The 14995-nt window shown below is 36.3% G+C and overlaps 1 long non-coding RNA gene across 1 annotated transcript; it reads right to left on the minus strand.

Moving 5' to 3' along the window:
- Positions 1–920: 920 nt before the first annotated feature.
- LOC146746177 (uncharacterized) lies at positions 921–2134 on the minus strand. The gene is made up of 2 exons (XR_014929125.1): positions 1983–2134; positions 921–1602 (listed from the first exon to the last, which is right to left on the minus strand). It is a non-coding gene; the product is annotated as an uncharacterized LOC146746177 (long non-coding RNA).
- Between the last annotated feature and the right edge of the window lie 12861 nt (positions 2135–14995).

The raw sequence follows: 14995 nt of genomic DNA on the forward strand, positions 1-14995 counted from the left end.
GGGGCAACGCTCGCGATCAATTCACCATGTTCCATGTTTTTTTGTTTTTTTTCAGGAAGAACGTGACACCCCAGAAACAATTACCCCCCAGGGCAGATGAATGTGTTCATTGTGGTTTGTGGATTCAGTTTTAGAAACCAACTACTCGTATTCGCGTGTCGATAGTATATATTTATATAATTTACATAATATTTATGTTAATCACCTATATTGTATTTATTGATGTGCATTGCTAACAGCACAGCTATCTCAGCTGAGAGGCTGCAAGCTCAATGTACTTTTTTCGCTAACTGTTGTAATGCAAATTTCATACAACTTACGTTATGAGATTAATGCAGCACATGGATTAATTTAACATGTTAATTAGTATTTACTTAGACATGATGCTGTACTATAATTTTTTTTCCCATACCAGTTTTTTTTTTTGTAATTATTGTCTATGTCTGATCAGAATTGATTCCATCTATTTTTTAGTCAGTGTTTTTGATGCAAAATGTCTTAGTTTATATCTTTGGTCACACAAAGAAAAATCCACCAGGTATCTTTAGTATCCATCAATTTGTTATTTAACTAAGATTCTCAACAGGCATTTTGGAATAGTTGTGCCATTTTGATAAACAGTACCATCACAATTAACTCATAGTAGGTAGCCACATATCCCTGTTGAATTCTAAAACTGTGATGAATAGATGCCAAATACTTTTGTTATTTTTATAAGAGTATTTTCAGTAAATTAGTGACTGACAAACATATTTTCTTTGTGATAAATATTTATTGATACTTAAATAAACCTTGTTCTGTCAATTGTTTTTTTTTTAAGCAGATGAACATGTTATGCTTAAAAAAACAGCTGGAAAATAAATTAATGGCTTAAGGATGTAAATATATGCTATTTTTCATGAAATAAACCAAGATGTCACTTATTTAGGTGATGTGGTTTATTGTTCATGTCACTGATGTCTTCCATTTGATGCAAAATCTTCAAATAAGTTAACCCTCCTATATACTGTTATATTTATTATATAATTTACATGATAAAATAAGACTGCTGAGATGGTTTATCAGCTCTACCAACTCAATCTGACCCCTGTATTATAACTTTCAATATCAAAAGAGGGATCTAAATGGAGTAAATTTCTGATAAAAATGCCCATACCAAAGGCTGTGTGGCAGAATATTAATCTCAAACTTTAGTTGGACACTTCAGCTATTTCTTTTGGATGCAATTCTTGTACAATACTGTCAGTTTCCCTATAGTAACGGTACATTCGCATATAAAAAAACTGACTGGGAATACTCCTCTTTGAAATAACGATATTTTAGAGCTAATGAAAAATAAATAATTGTCTGTGGGAAAGTATCTTTTTCTTCTCTTAGTTTGTCAACCATCCAATAAAATATGGATACACTGTCCCTAGGAGTCTGGAATAATAGGCTGTCTTTCAACTGAGACTGTAGAGATTTTGAGGCAGTTGTGGTCAGTGCAAGGACTGTAACAACAGGCAAAACAGCGTAGTTCCCGAACATGCTAGAAAAATTCCTTGAATGCACTTTGTTGTGTCTTGCGCATGCTTTTTTTGGCTGTCATCTGGTTTTTCACCCCTACAAAAACAAAACAAAACACAAATTATCATTTGAATGTAAACATGTACAAGTTAGGACTCCAAATCTAATCATTTCCTGATTTTTAAGAAAAAAATTCTCTAGTAAAGCATGTACACTGACATTTTGGTAGAATGACCACTTTTATAATGAATTGTCCAATTAACATAATGAACCAACACAGCTCTGTACATATGCAGTAGTGGAGGAATATGTTCACATATATCCTACATTAAAAATATTCGTATTATATAAGAAAATATGAAATGAGTGGCTAAGCCACTTTTAAACCGCATTCCATCGACCATTCAACATGAACTTCTACAATTTATAACACACATAATGCAAACTATGATTTGAATGTTGAGTGGAAATCTTACCTGAACTTTCATTAATGAAACCACAGGAGAAACTATGATAACAGAACCAGGTTCCTCAATTATACATGGTAGATTAGTGATTTAACCAAATCCAGTTGGCACGATTGCTTGGACATTGTTTTTTGATAACAGGTGTGTTAATGCCTCCTTCTTGCACACCTTAAAGAAAGGGGAAATGTGCACATTCAATATATCGCAATAACGAAATTGACTCGGCAAATACATTATTCACGTTACTGGTTCATATAGGTCACATATAGGTCACAGTCACGGCGTCACGTGAAGACAAAACTATTACTGTTACTCACAGGCGCTCGGACCGTTTAACGGTTAAGACAGGAGTAGGGATGTCGTTGAAAGGATAAATACAAATACGAAAATTACTGACATGAAAGCCATAGATTTATCAGAGACTCACAAAAACATTGCCTGGCCATAATATATTAACTCATAATGCAATAGTTAGATCGTTCTGACTGTATCAGTATAAAGTCGAAACAACATACACGTAACTGATGGTTTATATTGCGTCGAATGCTACTCTTAACATGATCGGGGACTGCCGCCTCACCTGCGGTAATACAAGGTCATCAAAGTTAAAATCCAAATTATCTCAAATGAATTAAATACATCAATCGTGATTGCTCAAAAATAATAATAAAGTTTTTGCAAAAGTGACTAAAACTCGCCTCAAATTCGGAATCCTCGATTGATTTCACATCGGTTCTAACATTACTTGCAGCCATCTTGAAATAGCCTGGAACGATGAGTCTGGCGCATGTGCAAAGTCAGACAGCTATTTTTGTAAGCCGCACTATGATTGGTCGACAAAACTCGTCGAAAACTGATCTCGTTGTACGAGATTTGTATAGGCATTGAGTCAGATGTAGTTAGAGGCGAGTGGGACACAATTTTCTAAGAACTGATTAACGGCAAGAAAAACCAAAAAATCGACATATTCAAACTAAAATGCAAATAAATATATTATAAAGGGTTATATATATATGAAAAAAAAAATATTGAAAAAAAAAAAAAAAAAAAAAAAAATTGGAGCCTCATATCGGATTTTAATCAGATTGTTTCGCGGGGTATTTGAATCCGATATTGTCATCTAACTGTAAGGCGGTCACTGATTGGCTGCTGAGTTGGAACGACAATTTTTGGTTGGTGAGATCATAATGTATTGTTCATGCTGAGAGGCGTTACAATAACAGCGCTATCAGCGACCGGAACTCCTCAAACAATCACAAACTCGTCAACACGTGGGTTAAGTTGTTTCAAAGTTCGCAAACACGTTTGTTGGTGTGCACGCAAAAATACCGATGTCGGGTGCTAGGTCGTATTACCGTATATGTCATTTTAAATATAAAAAAAAGATCTTTTGTTTAACTTCATAATTCAAAGGTTCCTCCCTGTCGAACGTGCATTTACGTATTACTCACTAATTATTTTTAAATTAAATAACAACGACAAAGCAAAACATGCGATATTGGTATTTGCTTTATATCAAATCACACTAATAATTGAAATTCATGTGATGGTAATTAAACAACACAACACAATACAATATTGAATTCCAAAAACTAGATATACGTATTACAATACATACAATCGCAAACATGTCCGCGGGTAACTCATGTTGTGGCATGTCCCTAATTGATTTAGTTTGGATGACAATGACGTTTAAAAAACTCATTATATGTTCAAATGAATTGGCTTGGCGGATGCCAAATCTATATAAATGTAACTGAATATTATGATGAACGCGTGTGTACCGTGAATCATGTCATGTTCTGATTTAGTGTGTGATATTGTGTTATTAAGAAATGTATATCTGTAGTGTAAAATAAAGTTTTTGATGCTGGTACTACTTTTTGACCTGAGGTCAAAAGGGTAACCTCGATTCTAGAGTGACATCTTTATTATCTTCTTTTAGCAACCTTGCCAGTGTTTGTTACTTTGCAGTATCAACATGCGTAATCATTATCAATATTGACAACTAAACTCTTCCGACTCGAAATATTTTACTGTATCGACAAATAACCAACGCTAAAAGTAGGCACAATGATATCTTGTTTACTTTTAAACGTTTTATCGTAGGACTCGTGGGCGATTCCATTCTAAAATGTGGGTATTCTAGTTCCTTGCTCATTCAAAATTGTTCGCGAATTTAACATACAGATTCAAATTTACCCAGTACTTTGCAAAAAATCAAAAAAATATTAACCATTCGCTATTTTAGATATAGAATCGATAATTGAGCAAAGCAAATCGTTTGCTGTTTGACAGCATATATTTGCTGTGTTGATATAACTAGGTGAAGAAAATAGTGTGGGATATCGCAGTCGGTGCATTTAATCATAGACCTTAGAAAGAGTCATTCTAAGGTCTATGATTTAATCGAGGTGTTTTTCCCATTGTTAATAAACAAATCTTGTGTCAGTACTAGTGTTTTGCGACGGACGTTGGCGTTGCATTCATTATGTTTTTCAATCAACATCATAAACTTTTATCGTTTAAATCTTTACGACGAAAGCTCAAGCTATGTACACACCCCAATAATGTCAGGTTGGTTAATACACTTACCAAGGTTCGCTGTACACACGTCACAATGAATAGTGACACTACGCAACAATAGTATATGAATCTCTTCTCTTTTACAACTTGTATGCGTCGTCTCACTTAACGCTAATCTGAAAAAAAACAACAACAGTGGATATGGGTGAGTATTATATCGATACCTTTATTTTCTTCCAGGTGTGCGTAGCTGCATTCAATGTTCGAAAGGACAATGATATTGTATTGTTGTAAAACCTGTGGTCTGTCAAGCGTCTGGTCAGAGCGTCAGAGTCGCTAACTGCGTCGTGTACGACCCGAGCCATGCTCTGTATATTTGTTTCCATTAAATTCGGTCGCGCTGCGCGACGACCACAGCCCTTTAAGCGTAACATCAGTTGTTTCGATGCATGGAATGTCACATCAGCTTCATTTTTAATTGAAGAGAGTCCGCCGACCATTCCCTTACTGCGACCATATTGTTCAGACATGGCTATACACCGGGGTCAAACACAATACTCACATTTGGTATCTATTATAAAAAAAAAATGATAGTACATATGTTATACGATTGTTAATTGTAAATACCTAGGTATCCAAAGAACTTTGATATCACTTAACTGTGTTATCTATGTTACCAACGCGTCTGACCATGGTAATCTATAACAGGAACTGGGATGCACAAAACATTCACCACTGCCGATGTGTGACAGATGAAATACGATCATAACACCATATTGGTGACACCTACCTTCGTGTTATAACGCGTATTTCACCAATCACCTCGCTCACAAAACAGCATTTTATCGGAGCCCAACAGATCGAACCAGCAACAGTTCCTATGTGGACGCGTTCAGCTCAATACCCGTTTAACTGCGACGAGAAGAGAGTCAGCTTTGGACCACGTTCGACCACAATCGCGTAGACACACAAGAGATAATTAGTTAGTTAGTTAGAGAAGCAAAAACAAAATAAATAAGTAATAATGGAAAGCAATTTAACATATTGATATATTCTAAATTATGACTGATCTTGGCTTGAAACGAGCCAAGTTTATTGAACATCTCTGGTCATATTATTGTACCGACACTATAATGAATAGATGACGTGGAATTGCATGTCAGTTAATATACACACCACAGCTATGTTACAAATTAGTATAACACAATATGGTGTATTATAATAAACAAACCGTTAATTGCAGTAAGCACAATAGGGAGTGTAATAATAACATTATTATAATTATTACAAGCATTGAATGCTAATTATAGCCGTTATGCCCTGAGACCAGCTGTCTGAATATTCAGTATGTTATGTGGGTTTACATAGAAGGTTAGATATTTAGGCTGGCACCGAATTACGACCTTCAATTTTGAAAATGAGACAGACATAATATAAGAGCACAACCCACTACAACATTTCATATTTGTATTCATTTTCCACCCTTAAATAATCCCCCAATACAATGATAACTTGATTAGACAAGTCACTGATTAAGCTAGTGTATACTAGACCATTATATTGACGATGCGTCGGTATACAATATTTACACAAGCTGTTTCAAATAGAGTAAATGTATGTGAGAAAAAATTGCAATCTAAATAACCAACAGTTATTATTCTTTATATATATTTGTATACATTTGTTTTGATGTTTAATTTTTAGTTGAGGTGATAACCTAGCTTTTATTATGTTTATATCAGTTACTGTGTGATTTATTGTGTTTTATAGCTTTATTGCCGTTTCTTACTCCTATAGACGCGGCACACGAAGATTCTTTCACGGATAAGTACTTAACGCAAGATGATTTCAACAATGTATTAACGGGCATGACAGAAACAATAGACCTGCTAAAACAGAGTCCTGATGTAAGCCTAAGTACAATATTGCCGAAGATAAAGAAAGAAATCTTGCGGTCGTACGAACTCACCGATAGTTTTGAGCAACGCAAAAAACTTGGTGACCATCTCGCTGAAATCGGTGGTGGCGCAGTACTTGTTAAATTACTGGTCAAGTTGGATAGTAGCGAAGCGGCCATGGAAGATTTATGGTCCTACATCTATGCAATAAGGAGCATATGTTTGAATTACTCCGACGTCAGTGCCAAGCTTTGCATACAGTTCGCGCAGTGTGGATTATTAGAAATACTGCTCCAAAATTTGGATCTGTATAAGTCCCAAAACACATATAATCAGGTAGATAACGCATGTCTTTTATCATACCACTAAAACTTGGATATAGTAGGATCCTTTTTATGACGATAATGGATTATCTTATTTTCCCCCAAAGTGTCTTGTATGCAGGCTATGTTTAATTTCTCCAATTTCTGTGCATCGTTTTAACCTCTCCGATAAAATATTTTCGCACAAATGATACAAATATATGATATGATACAAATTTTACAACTATTCGCTGCCAATCATAGGGGTGTGAAATCGATTCCTTGTTATATTTACAGGGTAGATATAATACACAAATACGTTTTTGATTTACAGAATTTCATTGTAGTATCTGCAATCTGTATTCTCTACAACTGTTCCAGAGTGGTCGAGACTCGGCAAACATTCTACGCGCTGCGGGCAGTTGAACGAATATCGCCCTTTCTCAAAATCGAAGACCTGGAGGTCGCTACTGATGCTCTTTTAACACTATCATATTTATGTAAAGAAGGCGATAACAGTTTATTAGAGACTGAAGATGACGTCATCATACACATGCTGGGTATATTGAGAAGCGCTGTTCACAAAAAAATGTTCCGCGAAAAAGGTTACTCTGTTTTTGAATTGATCATTGGGCTTGAGAACATAGCCACCAACGACAGAAATAAAACGATGATGATAGAAAACGGAGCAGTACCCATATTAGTTGAACTGATGAGCATTGATACAGCGGTGGTTGAACAGGAGGCTGCGGTCAGAGTCTTATCGACACTTTCCAATAACGAATACAATAAAAATATTATCTTTAACACACCGGAAGTTGTGAATACGTTACGGAAACTGTCTGCAAGTGGGTGTAGTGGAGTGCAGACGATGGCAGATCAGACGTTGGTGGCGCTAGATAATGGTTTGAAAAAAGATGGTATATACTTTCTCGTCTACTGAATTTCAAAGCGATTGCTGCAGTTAGTTGTTATAAGTTTGTGTGCAAATTGTTACAATTGTGCATACAATGCTAGAAGAGTATGAGTATGAGTATGAGATGAGTTTTTGCTAAATTTGATATTTGTCTATATAAAACTATTGCTCGACCCAACAAATCAATTCTTCTTTTTTGCATGGTATTAGCCTGGCAATGTTGCTTTGTATTTTATTTATTTATTTATTTATTTATTTATTTATTTATTTATTTATTTATTTATTTATTTATTTATTTATTTATTTATTTATTTATTTATTTATTTATTTATTTATTTATTTATTTATTTATTTATTTATTTATTTATTTATTTATTTATTTATTTATTTATTTATTTACACAACAATCATTGGGCTCAGTACTGTATAAATTACTAATCAATAATACCAAAACGTAAGCTTATGGCCTTTCAACTATTATTTCGGTATATACTAGACACAACTTAGACAACTTTGAGTAGTTTTGAGCATGTTTAAAGTTCCATTCTTACATTGTTGGATCTGAATGATTTTTTATAATTATGTACAGTTGACTATAAATCTTGTCCAACAGAATCATGAAATCCAATTTAGAAAACCTTTCCAAAATAAAGGGAAGTGGCTGATATTTCATCTCTGTTGAAGCATGACGCAATGTAGTAAAATACATCTTCTGGAGCAGCAAAACTACTCAAAGTTATCCCCTTTTCCTCTTCAAATGTCCGATGTAAATTACTCTTATCAACAACGTTGTACGAAATATGTTTATTTCACGCAGACATATGCAGATCAACATCTGAAACGAACGATCCCCATGATTCGAACCCATCTGGAAGATTCAACGACAGTTTTATACCTGTCATGTTTGGAGTTAGAGACACAGTTGAAAAGTTGAAGATGTCTAACGATATGGACTTGAAAACCATGTTAGAAATGATAAACACCACCCTGGATCAATCGTACGATCGTATTGGAAATCAACAACACCGGCAGAGAATTAGTAACTATTTAGCGAGACTCGGCGGAGGTGTCGAACTTGTGAATGTGCTCAAGAGGCTTGCGGAATCACCGGAGAGTCATGATACGTTATTCGGACGTGGTATCTTATGTAGCGTTTGCTGGAACTACTCGGATGATAGTGAAAAGTTATGTAAACAATTTGCGCAGGCTGGGCTCCTGGAAATAATGTTTGGGTATTTAGATAAGTATGGTCCCAATAAAGCTCTTAACGAGGTAAGGCGCCGCTTTTTGTTAGAATAGCGCTCTAGACTTTCTCATCACACCAACAGTGTAAACAATACGCTCAGCCGTGGAAATTTTATTGTGTTATGATAATTCCTTTTTTTTTAAATTTGGATCCGTTGCAAAATTATCACAGCTAGTTCATTCTGTTGCTTATTCATTGTTATGCCTGATAGGCACAGTAGACTAATTAATGCCTCAGACTCACACAGTGAGTGTTACTTGGAGAACATGTTTATTACAAGTGCCCTAAAGCATTGTGGGTTACATCAAGTGACCTTTGACATTAATAATGATGTAATCTAAAAGTATCCTACTAACATCTTCTTTTCCAACAATGACAAAACTTGATTTCTCAAATTGATAAACATAACTGACCTGACTAATCTACTTACCACGGATAAGGGGTGGACTGCCCTTTAAAAATCCATATACTGGTCAGACTGGGAATTATTCTTCCCCAAGTGTGTCTGTACCAGCTCACTAACTAGCTACATGTTCATGACATAATCTTTGTAACGATTCGGGATCTTACTTTGTTTCCCACTACGTGTAGTTGTTTGTTTAACTGGTGAGCATTGTATAGTTGTAGATTCTGTTTGCTGTGACGGATTGTTCGGATCTATGACTGACACTGAAGGTGGCTACATTTGTACTGGCTCAGGTGGAAGCTCACTTTGTAGTGGTGGTTTCTCGTCACTCTGATCTAAGCGTATGAACTTCCGGTTTCTTCTATAAAACTGACCATCTTCTGATTCAATTAAGTAGGAACGTGGACCAACCTTTGCCACACATGAGCCTCGTTTCCATGGCTGTTTAGGCCTCAGTGGTTGTAATCTTATTGAGTCGCCTATAACTAACTCTGCTAAAGGTTTAGCCTTTGCCTTTTGATTTTGATATTTTCTGGAACCCTGTCTATTATTTGTGATTTAAGTAAAGCTTCAGCTGTAGAAATTCTGGTTCTAGTTCTTCTGCACATCAGTTTCTGTACTGGGCTTGAACCATTTACATCGGGGGTATTTCTCCATTCGAGTAAAGGTAATTGTATATCTCTGTTGTTTCGTTTAGCTTTTTTTATTAGCTTCTTTGGAATTTTGACTGTGGACTCAGCTTTGCCGTTACTTTGGCTGTGCAGTGGAGAATTGGCTGTGAGTTTGAATTCTCATTCATGTACGAAAGCAGATATTTCATTGCTGGTATACTGCGGACCATTATCTGTCATCATGTCAGCGATTCCGTGTCTTGCAAAATGAGACTTTGTCGCATCGATAATTGTTGATGATGTGGTGTCTTCAAGGTGATCTATCTCAAAATAGTCACTATAGTAATCTACAGTAACCAAGTAGTTTTCTCCGTAAATCATGAATAAATCTTGTCCAACTTTGGACCAAGGTGTATTCGGAATGCTGTGGGTCATCAATGGCTCTTTCTGTTGTTTGACCAAAAATTCATTACAAATACTACACGACTTTACTTTCTCTGTGATTTCCCCTATCATGCCTGCTCTTCAAACATAGGCATCTGGTCCTAAATGACTGGTATGTCTTGCGATCATCTGTGGATGCATTGAAAATGGTATTATGACTTTCATACCTTTGTATAGAACACCATCCTGAGCAGATAGTTCATCCAGTATTCACGGATAAAAACTGGGATTTCCTCGCGTGAATCTGGTCATGAGCGTTTGTAATGAGGCATCAGGTGATGTACAGGATTTGACTTGTTCGTGTGTTCCCTCAGATAAGCGCATATATTCTACCTGTTTGATATCAGCGATTTTTTGAAACAAGCTCTGCTCCTGTGCGAGTTGAAATGTTTGGTTTTCTGGAGTCTTTGGTCTTCTTGTAGTCCTACTGTCTGCTCATACGCTCTGCTTAACATATCAGCGATGTACAGCGATGCAAACGTTTTGACGCTGAATGTAATGATTTGTGGAAAATCGGAACCAACGGTTTATGATCTGATTCTAGAGTGATTTTATCACGACCATGCAAGTATTGGTTGAATCTGCAGCAAGCAAAGACTATTGCCAGGCACTCCTTCTCAATCTGCGCATAATTTTGTTCAGTTTGTGATAATGCTCTGGAGGCAAACACAACTGGCTGCGCATTTTGCATTAGAATGGCTCCTAATCCTGATTGAGACGCATCACACTGTATTGTGACCTCTCTGTTCACATCATAATACTTGAGTACTGGTGCAGAACTAATGAGCTTCTTTATGTCAGAAAATGACTGTACTTGTTGACTTTCCCAGACAAACTCAACATTGTACTCTATAACTTTGTGAAGTGGTTCACATATCTCTGACAGCTTTGGTAAACATTTTGATAGATAGTTAACACAACCCAACATGCGCTGAACTGCTTTTTTGTCAGTTGGTGTGGGCATGTTGACAATGGCAGAAACCTTTTGTGGATCAGGTTTCAACCCTTCACTCATAACAAGTTGTCCCATATGTGTAACCCGTTTTCTTCTCAGCCTGAATTTCTTCTTATTCAGCTTCAGCTTCAGATTTACTTCTCGTGCTCGCTCAAGCAATTGTATTAAATTCTTGTCATGGTCTTCTAAACACAGAATATCATCTACTATAGCTTCTGTACTATCAAGTCCTGCAAGAACCTCATTCTGACGGCGTTGATATTCTTCAGGGGCACTGCTAATTCCTTGAGGCAACCTTAGATAGCGATATCTGCCAAATGGTGTCCAAAATGTGGTGAAATGTGAGCTCTCTTCGTCCAATTTGACTTGGAAGAATCCATCCTTAGCATCTAACACTGTGAAAATCTTTGCATTTGTTAGTTTGGGTAGCAACTCATCTACTGTTGGCAACTCATATTTTGCTCTCTTTATAGCTTTGTTTTAGTTCCTTGGGTCTAAGCACACCCTTAGTTTGTCAGTTTTCTGCACTGGTACAAGGCTGCTGATCCAATCTGTTGATTGTGTGACTTTAGCGATGATACGTTGCCTTTCCATATCGTAAATTTTTGCTTTCAGTTTACCCTTTTGTGGAACTGGTACACGTCGTGGTACATGCGGTACTGGTTTGACTGTTGGGTCAATCTCTATGCTGTATTCACCCTGTAAGCACCCCAATCCAGTGAAGTCAACACTGTAATCGCTTAATATTTTCTCCATTGAAATTTGCTCATAATGCTTACTCTGCATCATATTTATTGATTTGTTTACACCAAGTGATAACCAACCCTTCTCAATGCATGTACCTCCATATATGATGGGCCATGGTGCATTCTCAATTATGTCAAACTGTATTTTACATTTAGGGCTATTCCCCTGACTGACGGCTAATATGTGTGTACCCAATGGATTTACAATTCTACCATCATAAAGCTTAATTTTACCTTTATAGGAGGATCGAATTTTTCACTCCCAACTTGCACAATACCTAATAAATCTGAATGTGACATAGCGCTGCAACTTGCACCTGAATCTAAATGTACAGACATTTTGCAAGGATAATCTGTATGAAATGTCATAAGAATCATAAATGCTGTATTGTTCACTTTGCTATTTACTGTACCTATACGATGAAATGTGAATACAGAACTGTCAGATTCTTCATCTTGACTCTCATGGATTGCTGTGTGATGTACAAACTTCTTACTTAGCTTCTGTTTTCCCCTGCAAGCTGATGCGAAGTGGTTTGGTTTGCCACATTTGTTGCAAGTTTTTCCAAACGCTGGACATTTTGTCTTATCTCTCAAATGGCTCAAACTGCAATACCTGCATTTATCAATATTGCTCTGCTTCTTGACATTAGCTGATTTGCTATACATTCGTGATTTGCTCTTTTGTGTTGCATGAACTGTGTTGTTTTGTGTTTCTCCCATTGCACCTTTTATTTGTTCTCTGTGCACTTTGGACAGTTCATGGCTTCGATACACCTTTTAAGTCTGGGACTGGATGTTCACGTAGTAGTCTGTCTCTTGTATTTGAATCGTGAGTACTCATGACTAGTCTGTGTCTTATCGAATATTCATTTAGGTTATCAAACTCACACGATTCTGATAGTTGACGTAGCCGCATGACCGCAACAGTTTCATGTTCAGTCTGGTTTGCATATCCAAATGTCACACGCTCGAAGAATAACTGTTTTTGTGGCATGAAATGATCCCCTAACTCCTTTAGAATTCTTGTTGGATTTTTCGTATCTTCATATCATTCATAACTTTGACACAATCCATACCCATAACACTGCATAGTGCTCCGCCTGTATTGGTTTGGATTGCTCCAGCCTGTATTGGTTTTGATTAAATCGATGTGCATGTGTTCCCGACTGTCCGGCTTGACTTGGTTTCAAATATGACGACTTCCTGTCAGACTCATGGTTTAGCGCGAATTCTAGAAACCTCTACGGAAGATCGACTTCATTCATCAATCTGTCACGTTCTAGTGCTTCACTGCTCTCAGATCCTGTCAGTGCTGAAATGAAGACTCGTCGCTGGCTTCTTAGACTTCTGACACTATGTTATGCCTGATAGGCACGGTAGACTAATTAATAACTCAGACTCACACAGTAAGTGTTACTTGGAGAACGCCATGTTTATTACAAGTGCCCTAAAGCATTGTGGGTTACATCAAGTGACCTTTGACATTAACAATGATGTAATCTAAAAGTATCCTACTAACATTTATTTATTATTCACGATATTTGGTGACGTTAAGGAACCGTGTCTCCAAAAAATAACGTGGGTGTGCGCTTGCACTAATAATTTTACTCACCATGATCATGCGTACATGTTGATTGAGTAGAACAGAGCAGACCAATAGATGGCGTGTCATGACGAGTCTAGATTTTGAACATATTATTTCAATTTATTCAGCAGGAGAAAGTGATTCGCGTCGCTGCGCTCAGTATTCTATACAACTGTGCCAAAGTCGATGATGATAAAGAAGTTTTTCACAAGCTCAACGCGGTAGAAAGAATAACACCGTTTCTTAATTGTGACTATTTGGAGTTGAACATGGATGCCGTGCTGATGTTATCATACATTGCTGACCCTGATCATGAGGTTAATTTGACAGCTAAGGAGGCGGTCTTTAGTCACATACTCGATGTTCTCAAAGCAGCGATATGTGAGGTAACACATCGACATCTGGGATATTCTGTTTTGGAAATAATCAAAGGACTTGAAAAAATAGCCACCGATGACAATGCAAAAACACTTATCGTAGACAATAATGCCGTGCCTGTATTAGTTGACATAATGAGACACGGTATCTCCTCTGAGATTGAGAATGCGGCAGACTTATTGTGGCTGCTATCACAGGTCGACAGAAACAAGCAGATAATATTAGACATGTCTGTCGCTATAGAAACATTGCATAAACTCTCCATGCATAGCAACACATCTGTAAAAGAATCAGCAGGGCGAACATTAACAGTATTGCAGTCGTTGTGAAAACAATAACAATGTTACTGTCTCTGTGAAAATATTAGTCGATGTTGCAGTATCTGTGAAAATGATTGCAGTCTTTATGGCAATATTAACAATGTAATATTTGTTTTGAAAATATTAACAATGTTACAGTCTTTTTGAAAATATTGACGATGCTGCAGTCTTTGTAAAAATATTAACGGCAATGCAGTCTTTGTGAGAACATTATTCATATTGTTGTCTCTAAAAATATTAACAATGTTGCAGTCTTTGTGAAAATATTAACGATAATGCAGTCTTTGTGAGAACATTAATGATATTGCAGTCTCTAAAATATTAATGATAATTATATTAAAGTATAATAATTAAATTAAAATAATTAAAGTATGTTGCAGTCTTTGTAAAATATTTAAAATGTTACAGTCTTTGTGAAAATATTAAGGATGTTACAGTTTTTGTGAAAATATTGACGATATTGCAGTCTCTGTGAAAATATTAGCAATGTTCCGGTCTTTTTAAAAATATTAAAAATGTTGAAGAATTTGTAAATACAGTAACAACGTATTTAGGTGATTACCCGCAGATTATCACAACAATCAACTGAAAAATCGACAACAAACTGCTTACAAATTTGTGAACAGCGATTGCAAAGTTGGTAGTTTCATTCGGAATTGTCACCTCTGATATTGCAAGTTGGTAGA

This window comes from Saccoglossus kowalevskii, chromosome 4 (genome assembly GCF_978046115.1).
Source record: "Saccoglossus kowalevskii chromosome 4, keSacKowa6.1, whole genome shotgun sequence".
NCBI lineage: Eukaryota > Metazoa > Hemichordata > Enteropneusta > Harrimaniidae > Saccoglossus > Saccoglossus kowalevskii.